A 14339-nucleotide genomic window follows, 5' to 3' on the forward strand; every position below is an offset into this window, starting at 1 on the left:
CGAGGCTCTGAGGCTCTGACGCTCACGGCTTTACGTGACGAGGCTCTGACGCTCACAGCTTTACGTGACGAGGCTCTGAGGCTCTGACGCTCACGGCTTTACGTGACGAGGCTCTGAGGTGTTCATGGCTTTACGTGACGAGGCTCTGAGGTGTTCACGGCTTTACGTGACGAGGCTCTGAGGTGTTCATGGCTTTACGTGACGAGGCTCTGAGGTGTTCACGGCTTTACGTGACGAGGCTCTGACGCTCACGGCTTTACGTGACGAGGCTCTGAGGTGTTCACGGCTTTACGTGACGAGGCTCTGACGCTCACGGCTTTACGTGACGAGGCTCTGAGGTGTTCATGGCTTTATGTGACGAGGCTCTGAGGTGTTCACGGCTTTACGTGACGAGGCTCTGAGGTGTTCATGGCTTTCCGTGACGAGGCTCTGAGGTGTTCATGGCTTTACGTGACGAGGCTCTGACGCTCACGGCTTTACGTGACGAGGCTCTGACGCTCACGGCTTTACGTGACGAGGCTCTGAGGTGTTCATGGCTTTACGTGATGAGGCTCTGAGGTGTTCATGGCTTTACGTGACGAGGCTCTGAGGTGTTCATGGCTTTACGTGACGAGGCTCTGAGGTGTTCATGGCTTTACGTGACGAGGCTCTGACGCTCACGGCTTTACGTGACGAGGCTCTGAGGCTCTGACACTCACGGCTTTACGTGACGAGGCTCTGAGGTGTTCATGGCTTTATGTGATGAGGCTGTGGGTTATAGGGGGGTGAAGCTGTGGGTTATAGGGGGTGAAGCTGTGGGTTATAGGGGGTGAAGCTGTGGGTTATAGGGGGGTGAAGCTGTGGGTTATAGGGGGGTGAAGCTGTGGGTTATAGGGGGGTGAAGCTGTGGGTTATAGGGGGTGAAGCTGTGGGTTATAGGGGTGGTGAAGCTGTGGGTTATAGGGGGTGAAGCTGTGGGTTATAGGGGGTGAAGCTGTGGGTTATAGGGGGGTGAAGCTGTGGGTTATAGGGGGGTGAAGCTGTGGGTTATATGGGGGTGAAGCTGTGGTTTATAGGGGGGTGAAGCTGTGGGTTATAGGGGGTGAAGCTGTGGGTTATAGGGGGGTGAAGCTGTGGTTTATAGGGGGTGGTGAAGCTGTGGGTTATAGGGGGTGAAGCTGTGGGTTATAGGGGGTGAAGCTGTGGGTTAAAGGGGGGTGGAGCTGTGGTTTATAGGGGGGTGAAGCTGTGGGTTATAGGGGGTGAAGCTGTGGGTTATAGGGGGTGAAGCTGTGGGTTATAGGGGGTGAAGCTGTGGTATATAGGGGGTGGAGCTGTGGGTTATAGGGGGGTGAAGCTGTGGTTTATAGGGGGGTGAAGCTGTGGGTTATAGGGGGGTGAAGCTGTGGTTTATAGGGGGTGAAGCTGTGGGTTATAGGGGGGTGAAGCTGTGGGTTATAGGGGGTGGAGCTGTGGTTTATAGGGGGTGGAGCTGTGGTTTATAGGGGGGTGAAGCTGTGGTTTATAGGGGGTGAAGCTGTGGGTTATAGGGGGTGAAGCTGTGGGTTATAGGGGGTGAAGCTGTGGGTTATAGGGGGTGGAGCTGTGGTTTATAGGGGGTGGAGCTGTGGTTTATAGGGGGTGGAGCTGTGGTTTATAGGGGGTGGAGCTGTGGTTTATAGGGGGTGGAGCTGTGGTTTATAGGGGGTGGAGCTGTGGTTTATAGGGGGTGAAGCTGTGGGTTATAGGGGGTGAAGCTGTGGTTTATAGGGGGTGGAGCTGTGGTTTATAGGGGGTGAAGCTGTGGTTTATAGGGGGGTGAAGCTGTGGGTTATAGGGGGTGAAGCTGTGGGTTATAGGGGGTGAAGCTGTGGGTTATAGGGGGTGGAGCTGTGGTTTATAGGGGGGTGGAGCTGTGGTTTATAGGGGGTGAAGCTGTGGTATATAGGGGGTGGAGCTGTGGTATATAGGGGGTGGAGCTGTGGTTTATAGGGGGGGTGGAGCTGTGGTTTATAGGGGGGGTGAAGCTGTGGTATATAGGGGGGGTGGAGCTGTGGTTTATAGGGGGGGTAAAGCTGTGGTTTATAGGGGGGGGGTGGAGCTGTGGGTTATAGGGGGGGTTATTTGATTGAAATTGATTGAACTGAGATGTAATATAAAGGTGTGAGATGGGTGTGTGTTTGCTAAACAAGAAATCAAAGTTTGAAAGAAACATCAAGGTGTGTATTAGAGTGTGGGAGATCTTAAGGTGCGGTCATTAGCCCCAACAGCACATGGCAGCTGAGACAATACGACCAGTGATTTGCCCCTGAGTGTGATAGCATGACCATCTGGAGTACGGGGCCTGTGTGTGTGTGTGTGTGTGCGCGCGCGTACTCTTGCGTGTGTGTATGTGTGTGTGTACAGAGCAAACAGCTTGAACCGTGTGACTGTGTGATAACAGGTCTTTAGAAACACACACAGTGCCTTTGTAAATCTTTAACAGGTATAGTTTTAATTTACCAAAATGTGGTTTGTTCTCAATAAGTAGTCTTGGAGATGTCATTCAGCATTTCCAAGCTGTTGTCATCAGATAGTCCTGTTGTCATCAGATAGTCCTGTTGTCTTACTATTGTCATCAGATAGTCCTGTTGTCATCAGATAGTCCTGTTGTCATCAGATGGTCCTGTTGTCATCAGATGGTCCTGTTGTCTTACTGTTGTCATCAGATAGTCCTGTTGTCATCAGATAGTCCTGTTGTCATCAGTTAGTCCTGTTGTCATCAGTTAGTCCTGCTGTCATCAGATAGTCCTGTTGTCATCAGATAGTCCTGTTGTCATCAGATAGTCCTGTTGTCTTACTGCTGTCATCAGATAGTCCTGTTGTCATCAGATAGTCCTGTTGTCATCAGATAGTCCTGTTGTCATCAGATAGTCCTGTTGTCATCAGATAGTCCTGTTGTCTTACTGTTGTCATCAGTTAGTCCTGTTGTCATCAGATAGTCCTGTTGTCATCAGATAGTCCTGTTGTCATCAGATAGTCCTGTTGTCATCAGATAGTCCTGTTGTCATCAGATAGTCCTGTTGTCTTACTGTTGTCATCAGATAGTCCTGTTGTCATCAGATAGTCCTGTTGTCATCAGATAGTCCTGTTGTCATCAGATAGTCCTGTTGTCTTACTGTTGTCATCAGTTAGTCCTGTTGTCATCAGATAGTCCTGTTGTCATCAGATAGTCCTGCTGTCATCAGATAGTCCTGTTGTCTTACTGTTGTCATCAGATAGTCCTGTTGTCTTACTGTTGTCATCAGATAGTCCTGTTGTCATCAGATAGTCCTGTTGTCTTACTGCTGTCATCAGATAGTCCTGTTGTCATCAGATAGTCCTGTTGTCTTACTGTTGTCATCAGATAGTCCTGTTGTCTTACTGTTGTCATCAGTTAGTCCTGTTGTCATCAGATAGTCCTGTTGTCATCAGATAGTCCTGTTGTCATCAGTTAGTCCTGTTGTCATCAGTTAGTCCTGCTGTCATCAGATAGTCCTGTTGTCATCAGATAGTCCTGTTGTCATCAGATAGTCCTGTTGTCTTACTGTTGTCATCAGTTAGTCCTGTTGTCATCAGATAGTCCTGTTGTCATCAGATAGTCCTGTTGTCATCAGATAGTCCTGTTGTCATCAGATAGTCCTGTTGTCATCAGATAGTCCTGTTGTCATCAGATGGTCCTGTTGTAATCAGATAGTCCTGTTGTCATCAGATAGTCCTGTTGTCATCAGATAGTCCTGTTGTCTTACTGTTGTCATCAGTTAGTCCTGTTGTCATCAGATAGTCCTGTTGTCATCAGTTAGTCCTGCTGTCATCAGATAGTCCTGTTGTCATCAGATAGTCCTGTTGTCTTACTGTTGTCATCAGATGGTCCTGTTGTCTTACTGCTGTCATCAGATAGTCCTGTTGTCTTACTGTTGTCATCAGTTAGTCCTGTTGTCTTACTGTTGTCATCAGTTAGTCCTGTTGTCATCAGATGGTCCTGTTGTCTTACTGCTGTCATCAGATAGTCCTGTTGTCTTACTGTTGTCATCAGATAGTCCTGTTGTCATCAGATAGTCCTGTTGTCATCAGATAGTCCTGTTGTCTTACTGTTGTCATCAGATAGTCCTGTTGTCATCAGATAGTCCTGTTGTCTTACTGTTGTCATCAGATAGTCCTGTTGTCATCAGATAGTCCTGTTGTCTTACTGTTGTCATCAGATAGTCCTGTTGTCATCAGATAGTCCTGTTGTCATCAGATAGTCCTGTTGTCATCAGATAGTCCTGTTGTCATCAGATAGTCCTGTTGTAATCAGATGGTCCTGTTGTAATCAGATAGTCCTGTTGTCATCAGATAGTCCTGTTGTCATCAGATAGTCCTGTTGTCTTACTGTTGTCATCAGTTAGTCCTGTTGTCATCAGATAGTCCTGTTGTCATCAGTTAGTCCTGCTGTCATCAGATAGTCCTGTTGTCATCAGATAGTCCTGTTGTCTTACTGTTGTCATCAGATGGTCCTGTTGTCTTACTGCTGTCATCAGATAGTCCTGTTGTCTTACTGTTGTCATCAGTTAGTCCTGTTGTCTTACTGTTGTCATCAGTTAGTCCTGTTGTCATCAGATGGTCCTGTTGTCTTACTGCTGTCATCAGATAGTCCTGTTGTCTTACTGTTGTCATCAGATAGTCCTGTTGTCATCAGATAGTCCTGTTGTCATCAGATAGTCCTGTTGTCTTACTGTTGTCATCAGATAGTCCTGTTGTCATCAGATAGTCCTGTTGTCTTACTGTTGTCATCAGATAGTCCTGTTGTCATCAGATAGTCCTGTTGTCTTACTGTTGTCATCAGATAGTCCTGTTGTCTTACTGTTGTCATCAGATAGTCCTGTTGTCATCAGATAGTCCTGTTGTCTTACTGTTGTCATCAGATAGTCCTGTTGTCATCAGATAGTCCTGTTGTCTTACTGTTGTCATCAGATAGTCCTGTTGTCTTACTATTGTCATCAGATAGTCCTGTTGTCATCAGATAGTCCTGTTGTCATCAGATGGTCCTGTTGTCATCAGATAGTCCTGTTGTCTTACTGTTGTCATCAGATAGTCCTGTTGTCTTACTATTGTCATCAGATAGTCCTGTTGTCATCAGATAGTCCTGTTGTCATCAGATAGTCCTGTTGTCTTACTATTGTCATCAGATAGTCCTGTTGTCATCAGATAGTCCTGTTGTCATCAGATAGTCCTGTTGTCTTACTATTGTCATCAGATAGTCCTGTTGTCATCAGATAGTCCTGTTGTCATCAGTTAGTCCTGTTGTCTTACTGTTGTCATCAGTTAGTCCTGTTGTCTTACTGTTGTCATCAGTTAGTCCTGTTGTCATCAGTTAGTCCTGTTGTCAACAGATAGTCCTGTTGTCTTACTGCTGGCTACTTAGTGTAGTGGAAAAACCAGATTGGCTGCTCTGAGAGAGAAACTTTCCAGAAATGTTGGCAGAACTTCCCATCACCTACCTGTACTGTAGAGTACCTGTCAGACACACAGCATGACTGATCTTCCCCCTCCCCCCCCTCCCAGTTACTAGGTGTACTCTATATGGTAGAGTAGGGTGTGTGAATGTGTCTGTCTCCCTCCCAGTTACTAGGTGTACTCTATATGGTAGAGTAGGGTGTGTGAATGTGTCTGTCTCCCTCCCCCCTCCCAGTTACTAGGTGTACTCTATATGGTAGAGTAGGGTGTGTGAATGTGTCTGTCTCCCTCCCCCCCTCCCAGTTACTAGGTGTACTCTATATGGTAGTGTAGGGTGTGTGAATGTGTCTGCCCCCTCCTCCCAGTTACTAGGTGTACTCTATATGGTAGAGTAGGGTGTGTGAATGTGTCTGTCCCCCTCCCAGTTACTAGATGTACTCTATATGGTAGAGTAGGGTGTGTGAATGTCTGTCCCCCTCCCAGTTACTAGATGTACTCTATATGGTAGAGTAGGGTGTGTGAATGTGTCTGTCCCCCTCCCAGTTACTAGATGTACTCTATATGGTAGAGTAGGGTGTGTGAATGTGTCTGTCCCCCTCCCAGTTACTAGGTGTGCTCTATATGGTAGTGTAGGGTGTGTGAATGTGTCTGTCCCCCTCCCCCCCTCCCAGTTACTAGGTGTGCTCTATATGGTAGAGTAGGGTGTGTGAATGTGTCTGTCCCCCTCCCAGTTACTAGATGTACTCTATATGGTAGAGTAGGGTGTGTGAATGTGTCTGTCCCCCTCCCAGTTACTAGGTGTACTCTATATGGTAGAGTAGGGTGTGTGAATGTGTCTGTCCCCCCCTCCCAGTTACTAGATGTACTCTATATGGTAGAGTAGGGTGTGTGAATGTGTCTGTCCCCCTCCCAGTTACTAGATGTACTCTATATGGTAGTGTAGGGTGTGTGAATGTGTCTGTCCCCCTCCCCCCCTCCCAGTTACTAGGTGTGCTCTATATGGTAGAGTAGGGTGTGTGAATGTGTCTGTCCCCCTCCCAGTTACTAGATGTACTCTATATGGTAGAGTAGGGTGTGTGAATGTGTCTGTCCCCCTCCCAGTTACTAGGTGTGCTCTATATGGTAGAGTAGGGTGTGTGAATGTGTCTGTCCCCCTCCCAGTTACTAGGTGTACTCTATATGGTAGAGTAGGGTGTGTGAATGTGTCTGTCCCCCTCCCAGTTACTAGGTGTGCTCTATATGGTAGAGTAGGGTGTGTGAATGTGTCTGACCCCCTCCCAGTTACTAGGTGTGCTCTATATGATAGAGTAGGGTGTGTGAATGTGTCTGTCCCCCTCCCAGTTACTAGGTGTGCTCTATATGGTAGAGTAGGGTGTGTGAATGTCTGTCCCCCTCCCAGTTACTAGGTGTGCTCTATATGATAGAGTAGGGTGTGTGAATGTGTCTGTCCCCCTCCCAGTTACTAGGTGTACTCTATATGGTAGAGTAGGGTGTGTGAATGTGTCTGCCCCCCCTCCCAGTTACTAGATGTACTCTATATGGTAGTGTAGGGTGTGTGAATGTGTCTGTCCCCCTCCCAGTTACTAGGTGTACTCTATATGGTAGAGTAGGGTGTGTGAATGTGTCTGTCCCCCTCCCAGTTACTAGATGTACTCTATATGGTAGAGTAGGGTGTGTGAATGTGTCTGTCCCCCCCCTCCCAGTTACTAGATGTGCTCTATATGGTAGAGTAGGGTGTGTGAATGTGTCTGTCCCCCCCCTCCCAGTTACTAGATGTACTCTATATGGTAGAGTAGGGTGTGTGAATGTGTCTGTCCCCCTCCCAGTTACTAGGTGTACTCTATATGGTAGAGTAGGGTGTGTGAATGTGTCTGTCCCCCTCCCAGTTACTAGGTGTACTCTATATGGTAGAGTAGGGTGTGTGAATGTGTCTGTCCCCCTCCCAGTTACTAGGTGTACTCTATATGGTAGAGTAGGGTGTGTGAATGTGTCTGTCCCCCTCCCAGTTACTAGGTGTACTCTATATGGTAGAGTAGGGTGTGTGAATGTGTCTGTCCCCCTTCCCAGTTACTAGGTGTGCTCTATATGATAGAGTAGGGTGTGTGAATGTGTCTGTCCCCCTCCCAGTGTGTTGGTTGGGGGAACCCCCTGATGTGTGTTGGTTGGGGGAACCCCCTGATTGTGTGTTTACCTGATTTGCCTACAGAGAGACCACATTAATATAGAGCCGACACTCTAACTGTAGTCACACACACACACACACACACACACACACACACACACACACACACACACACACACACACACACACACACACACACACAAACTGTAAACCCACCACACCTGGGTTGCAGGGTTATGAACTTTAAAATATAACAACTGTGTGTGTGTGTGTGTTAACTGATGTTTAGTTTTTGAATCCCTTTAGTGATATTCAAACTAGGTGGTTTCTCTCTCACCTGTCTGACTGACCGTTATCCACTACTATGATTCAGACATAACACACAGAGACTGGGCGCACACACACACACACACACACACACACACACACACACACACACACACACACACACACACACACACACACACACACACACACACACACACACACACACGTGGTGATTTATAAAATAATGATGACATTAATAGTTTCAGTGTTACCTGTCAGGAAAATGACCATAACTCTATTTCCTACAGAACCTCCGACAGCAGCTCCTACAGCAGCTCCTACAGCAGCTTCTACAGCAACTCCTACAGCAGCTCCTACAGCAGCTTCTACAGCAGCTTCTACAGCAACTCCTACAGCAGCTTCTACAGCAACTCCTACAGCAGCTTCTACAGCAACTCCTACAGCAGCTTCTACAGCAACTCCTACAGCAACTCCTACAGCATCTCATAGAGACAGCAGCACCTACAGCATCTCATAGAGACAGCAGCACCTACAGCAAGTCCTACAGCATCTCCTACAGCAGCTTCTACAGCAACTCCTACAGCAACTCCTACAGACAGCAGCACCTACAGCTTCTCCTACAGACAGCAGCACCTACAGCATCTCATAGAGACAGCAGCACCTACAGACAGCAGCACCTACAGCAGCTTCTACAGCAACTCCTACAGACAGCAGCACCTACAGCATCTCCTACAGACAGCAGCACCTACAGCATCTCCTACAGACAGCAGCACCTACAGCATCTCATAGAGACAGCAGCACCTACAGCATCTCATAGAGACAGCAGCTTCTACAGCATCTCATACAGACAGCAGCACCTACAGCATCTCATACAGACAGCAGCACCGACAGCATCTCATAGAGACAGCAGCACCTACAGCGTCTCATACAGACAGCAGCACCTACAGCATCTCATACAGACAGCAGCACCTACAGCATCTCCTACAGACAGCAGCACCTACAGCATCTCATACAGACAGCAGCACCTACAGCATCTCCTACAGACAGCAGCACCTACAGCATCTCATACAGACAGCAGCACCTACAGCATCTCCTACAGACAGCAGCACCTACAGCATCTCCTACAGACAGCAGCACCTACAGCGTCTCATACAGACAGCAGCACCTACAGCATCTCATACAGACAGCAGCACCTACAGCATCTCATACAGACAGCAGCACCTACAGCATCTCCTACAGACAGCAGCACCTACAGCATCTCCTACAGACAGCAGCACCTACAGCATCTCATACAGACAGCAGCACCTACAGCATCTCATACAGACAGCAGCACCTACAGCATCTCATAGAGACAGCAGCACCTACAGCATCTCCTACAGACAGCAGCACCTACAGCATCTCCTACAGACAGCAGCACCTACAGCATCTCATACAGACAGCAGCACCTACAGCATCTCATACAGACAGCAGCACCTACAGCATCTCATACAGACAGCAGCACCTACAGCATCTCATACAGACAGCAGCACCTACAGCATCTCCTACAGACAGCAGCACCTACAGCATCTCCTACAGACAGCAGCACCTACAGCATCTCCTACAGACAGCAGCACCTACAGCATCTCATACAGACAGCAGCACCTACAGCATCTCATACAGACAGCAGCACCTACAGCATCTCATACAGACAGCAGCACCTACAGCATCTCCTACAGACAGCAGCACCTACAGCATCTCATACAGACAGCAGCACCTACAGCATCTCATACAGACAGCAGCACCTACAGCATCTCCTACAGACAGCAGCACCGACAGCATCTCATAGAGACAGCAGCACCTACAGCGTCTCATACAGACAGCAGCACCTACAGCATCTCATACAGACAGCAGCACCTACAGCATCTCCTACAGACAGCAGCACCTACAGCATCTCATACAGACAGCAGCACCTACAGCATCTCCTACAGACAGCAGCACCTACAGCATCTCCTACAGACAGCAGCACCTACAGCGTCTCATACAGACAGCAGCACCTACAGCATCTCATACAGACAGCAGCACCTACAGCATCTCCTACAGACAGCAGCACCTACAGCATCTCCTACAGACAGCAGCACCTACAGCATCTCCTACAGACAGCAGCACCTACAGCATCTCATACAGACAGCAGCACCTACAGCATCTCATACAGACAGCAGCACCTACAGCATCTCATAGAGACAGCAGCACCTACAGCATCTCCTACAGACAGCAGCACCTACAGCATCTCCTACAGACAGCAGCACCTACAGCATCTCATACAGACAGCAGCACCTACAGCATCTCATACAGACAGCAGCACCTACAGCATCTCATAGAGACAGCAGCACCTACAGCATCTCCTACAGACAGCAGCACCTACAGCATCTCCTACAGACAGCAGCACCTACAGCATCTCCTACAGACAGCAGCACCTACAGCATCTCATACAGACAGCAGCACCTACAGCATCTCATACAGACAGCAGCACCTACAGCATCTCATACAGACAGCAGCACCTACAGCATCTCCTACAGACAGCAGCACCTACAGCATCTCCTACAGACAGCAGCACCTACAGCATCTCCTATAGACAGCAGCACCTACAGCATCTCCTATAGACAGCAGCACCTACAGCATCTCATACAGACAGCAGCACCTACAGCATCTCATACAGACAGCAGCACCTACAGCATCTCCTACAGACAGCAGCACCTACAGCATCTCATACAGACAGCAGCACCTACAGCATCTCATACAGACAGCAGCACCTACAGCATCTCCTACAGACAGCAGCACCTACAGCATCTCATACAGACAGCAGCACCTACAGCATCTCCTACAGACAGCAGCACCTACAGCATCTCATACAGACAGCAGCACCTACAGCATCTCCTACAGCAACTCCTACAGCATTTCCTACAGCAGCAACAACAGCAACTCCTACAGCAACCCCTACAGCAACTCCCACAGCAACTCCCACAGCAGCTCCGACAGCAACTCCTACAGCAACTCCTACAGTATCTCCGACAGCAACTCCTACAGCAAGTCCTACAGCATCTCTTACAGCAGCAACTACAGCAACTCCTACAGCAGCTCCTACAGCAGCTCCTACAGCATCTCCTACAGCATCTCCTACAGACAGCAGCACCTACAGCACATCCTACAACAACTCCTACAGCAAGTCCTACAGCTCTTCTACAGCACATCCTACAGCATCTCCTACAGCAACTCCTACAGCATTTCCTACAGCAGCTCCTACAGCAGCACCTACAGACTGCAACTCCCACAGCAGCTTCTACAGCAACTCCTACAGCATATCCTACAGCATCTCCTACAGCAGCTCCTACAGCAGCTCCCACAGCAGAACCTACAGACAGCAATTCCTACAGCATCTCCTACAGCAGCTCCTACAGCAGCACCTACAGACAGCCTCTCCTACAGCAGCATCTACAGCAGCTCCTACAACATCTCCTACAGCAGCTCCTACAGCATCTTCTACAGCAGCGTCTACAGACATCAGCACAAATAGCAGCTCCTTCAGCAGTTCCTACAGCAGCTCCTACAGCAGCTATTACAGCATCTTCTACAGCAGCTCCTATAGCAGCTCCTACAGCAGCACCAAGAGCAACTCCTACAGAAACTCCTACAGCAAGTCCTAAAGCATCTCCTACAGCAGCACCTACAGCAATTCCTACATAATTTCCCACAGCAACTTCTACAGCATCTCCTAAGAGCAACTCCTACAGCATCTCCTACAGCAGCTCCTTCAGCAGTACCTTCAGACAGCAACTACTACAGCAGCACCTACAGACAGCATCTCTGTAGGACAGGACACACACACACACACACACACACACACACACACACACACACACACACACACACACACACACACACACACGTGGTGATTTATAAAAGAATGATGACATTAATAGTTTCAGTGTTACCTGTCAGGAAAATGACCATAACTCTATTTCCTACAGAACCTCCGACAGCAGCTCCTACAGCAGCTTCTACAGCAACTCCTACAGCAGCTTCTACAGCAACTCCTACAGCAACTCCTACAGCAACTCCTACAGCATCTCCTACAGCAACTCCTACAGCATCTCCCACTGCAGCTCCTACAGCAGCATCTACAGACAGCATCTCCTACAGCAGCTCCTACAACAGTTACTACAGCAACTCCTACAGCATCTCCCACTGCAGCTCCTACAGCAGCACCTACAGACAGCAACACCTATAGCAGCTCCTACAACAGTTACTACAGCATCTCTTACAGCATCTCCTACAGCATCTCCTACAGCAGTTCATACAGCATCTTCTACAGCAGCACCTATAGCATATCCTACAGCAGCTCCTACAGCATCTCCTACAACAGCAACTACAGCAGCACCTACAGACAGCAGCGCCTACAACATCTCCTACAGCATCTCCTACAGCAGCTCCTACAGCAACACCTACAGACAGCATCTCCTATAGCAGCTCCTACAGCATCTCCCACAGCAGCTCCCACAGCAGCTCCTACAGCAGCACCTACAGCATCTTCTACAGCATCTTCTACAGCAGCTCCTACAGCAGCTCCTACAGACAGCAGCGCCTACAACATCTCCGACAACATCTTTGACAGCAGCTTCTACAGCAGCACCTACAGACAGCAACACCTATAGCAGCTCCTACAACAATTACTACAGGATCTCTTACAGCATCTCCTACAGCATCTCCTACAGCAGGTCATACAGCATCTTCTACAGCAGCAACTACAGCAGCTCCTACAGAAGCTCCTACAGCATCTCCTACAGCAGCTCCTACAGCATCTTCTACAGCAGCGTCTATAGCAGCACCTACAGACATCAGCACATATAGCAGCTCCTTCAGCAGTTCCTACAGCATCTTCCACAGCATATCCTACAGCAGCTCCTACAACAGCAACTACAGCAGCTCCTACAGCAGCTCCTACAGACAGCAGCACCTACAACATCTCCTACAACATCTTTTACAGCAGCTTCTACAGCATCTCCTACAGCATATCCTACAGCAGCTCCTACACCATCACCTACATCAGCACCTACAGCAGCTCCTACAGCAGCTCCTACAGCAACTGCTACAGCAACACCTAGAGCATATCCTACAGCAACTCCTAGAGCATCTCCTACAGCAACTACGACAGCAACTCCTACAGCATCTCCTACATTAGCACCTACAGCAACTCCTACAGCAACTCCTGCAGCAACTCCTGCAGCAACTCCTACAGTACCTCCTACATTAGCACCTACAGCAACTCCTACAGCATCTCCTACATTAGCACCTACAGCTACTCCTACAGCAGCTCCTACAACATCTCCTACAGCATCTTCTACAGTAGCTCCTACAGCAGCTTCTACAGTAGCAACGACAGTAACTCCTACAGCATCTATTGCAGCAACTCCTACAGCAAGTCCTACAGCATCTCCTACTGCAGCACCTATAGCATCTCCTACAGAAACACTTAGAGCAACTCCTACAGCATCTCCTACAGCAAATCCTACAGCATCTCCTACAGCAAATCCTACAGCAACTCCTACAGCAGCAACCTACAGCATTTCCTACAGAAGCACCTAGAGCAACTCCTACAGCATCTCGTACAGCAAATCCTACAGCATCTTCTACAGCAGCACCTATAGCAGCTCCAACAGCAGCACCTACAGCATCTCCTACAGCAGCTCCTTTAGCAACACCTACAGACAGCATCTACTACAGCAGCTCATACAGCATCTTCTACAACAGCTCCCTCAGCACCTCTTACAGCAGCACCTATAGCATATCCTACAGCAGCTTCTACAGCATCTCATCCAGCAGCACATACAGCACCTCCTACAGCATCTCCTACAGCAGCTCCTACAGCATCTCCATTATTAGCACCTACAGCATCTCCTACAGCATCTCCTACAGCAGCTTCTACAGCAAGTCCTACAGCAGCAACAGCAGCAGATCCTACAGCAGCTCCTACAGCAGCTCCTACAGCAACTCCTACAGCATCTCCCACAGCAACTCTTACAGCATGTCCTACAGCAGCTCCTACAGAAACTCCTACAGCAACTGCCACAGCATCTCCTACATTAGCACCTACAGCAACTCCTACAGCATCCCCAACAGCATCTCCTACAGCATCTCCTACAGCATCTTCTACAGCAGCTCATACAGCATCTCCTACAGCAGCTCCTACAACATCTCCTACAGCATATTCTACAGCAGCTCCTACAGCAGCTTCTACAGCAGCACCTATTGCATCTCCTAAAGGGGCACCTAGAGCAACTCCTACAGCATCTCCGACAGCATATCCTAAAGCAACTCCTACAGCAACACCTACAGCATTTCCTACATTTTACCTACAGCAACTCCTACATTATATTCTACAGCAACTCCTACAGCATCTCCTACAGCAACCTCTACAGCATCTCCTACAGCGTCTCCTACAGCAGGTTCTACAGCAGCTCCT

This window comes from Oncorhynchus masou, chromosome 18 (assembly GCF_036934945.1).
Source record: "Oncorhynchus masou masou isolate Uvic2021 chromosome 18, UVic_Omas_1.1, whole genome shotgun sequence".
NCBI lineage: Eukaryota > Metazoa > Chordata > Actinopteri > Salmoniformes > Salmonidae > Oncorhynchus > Oncorhynchus masou.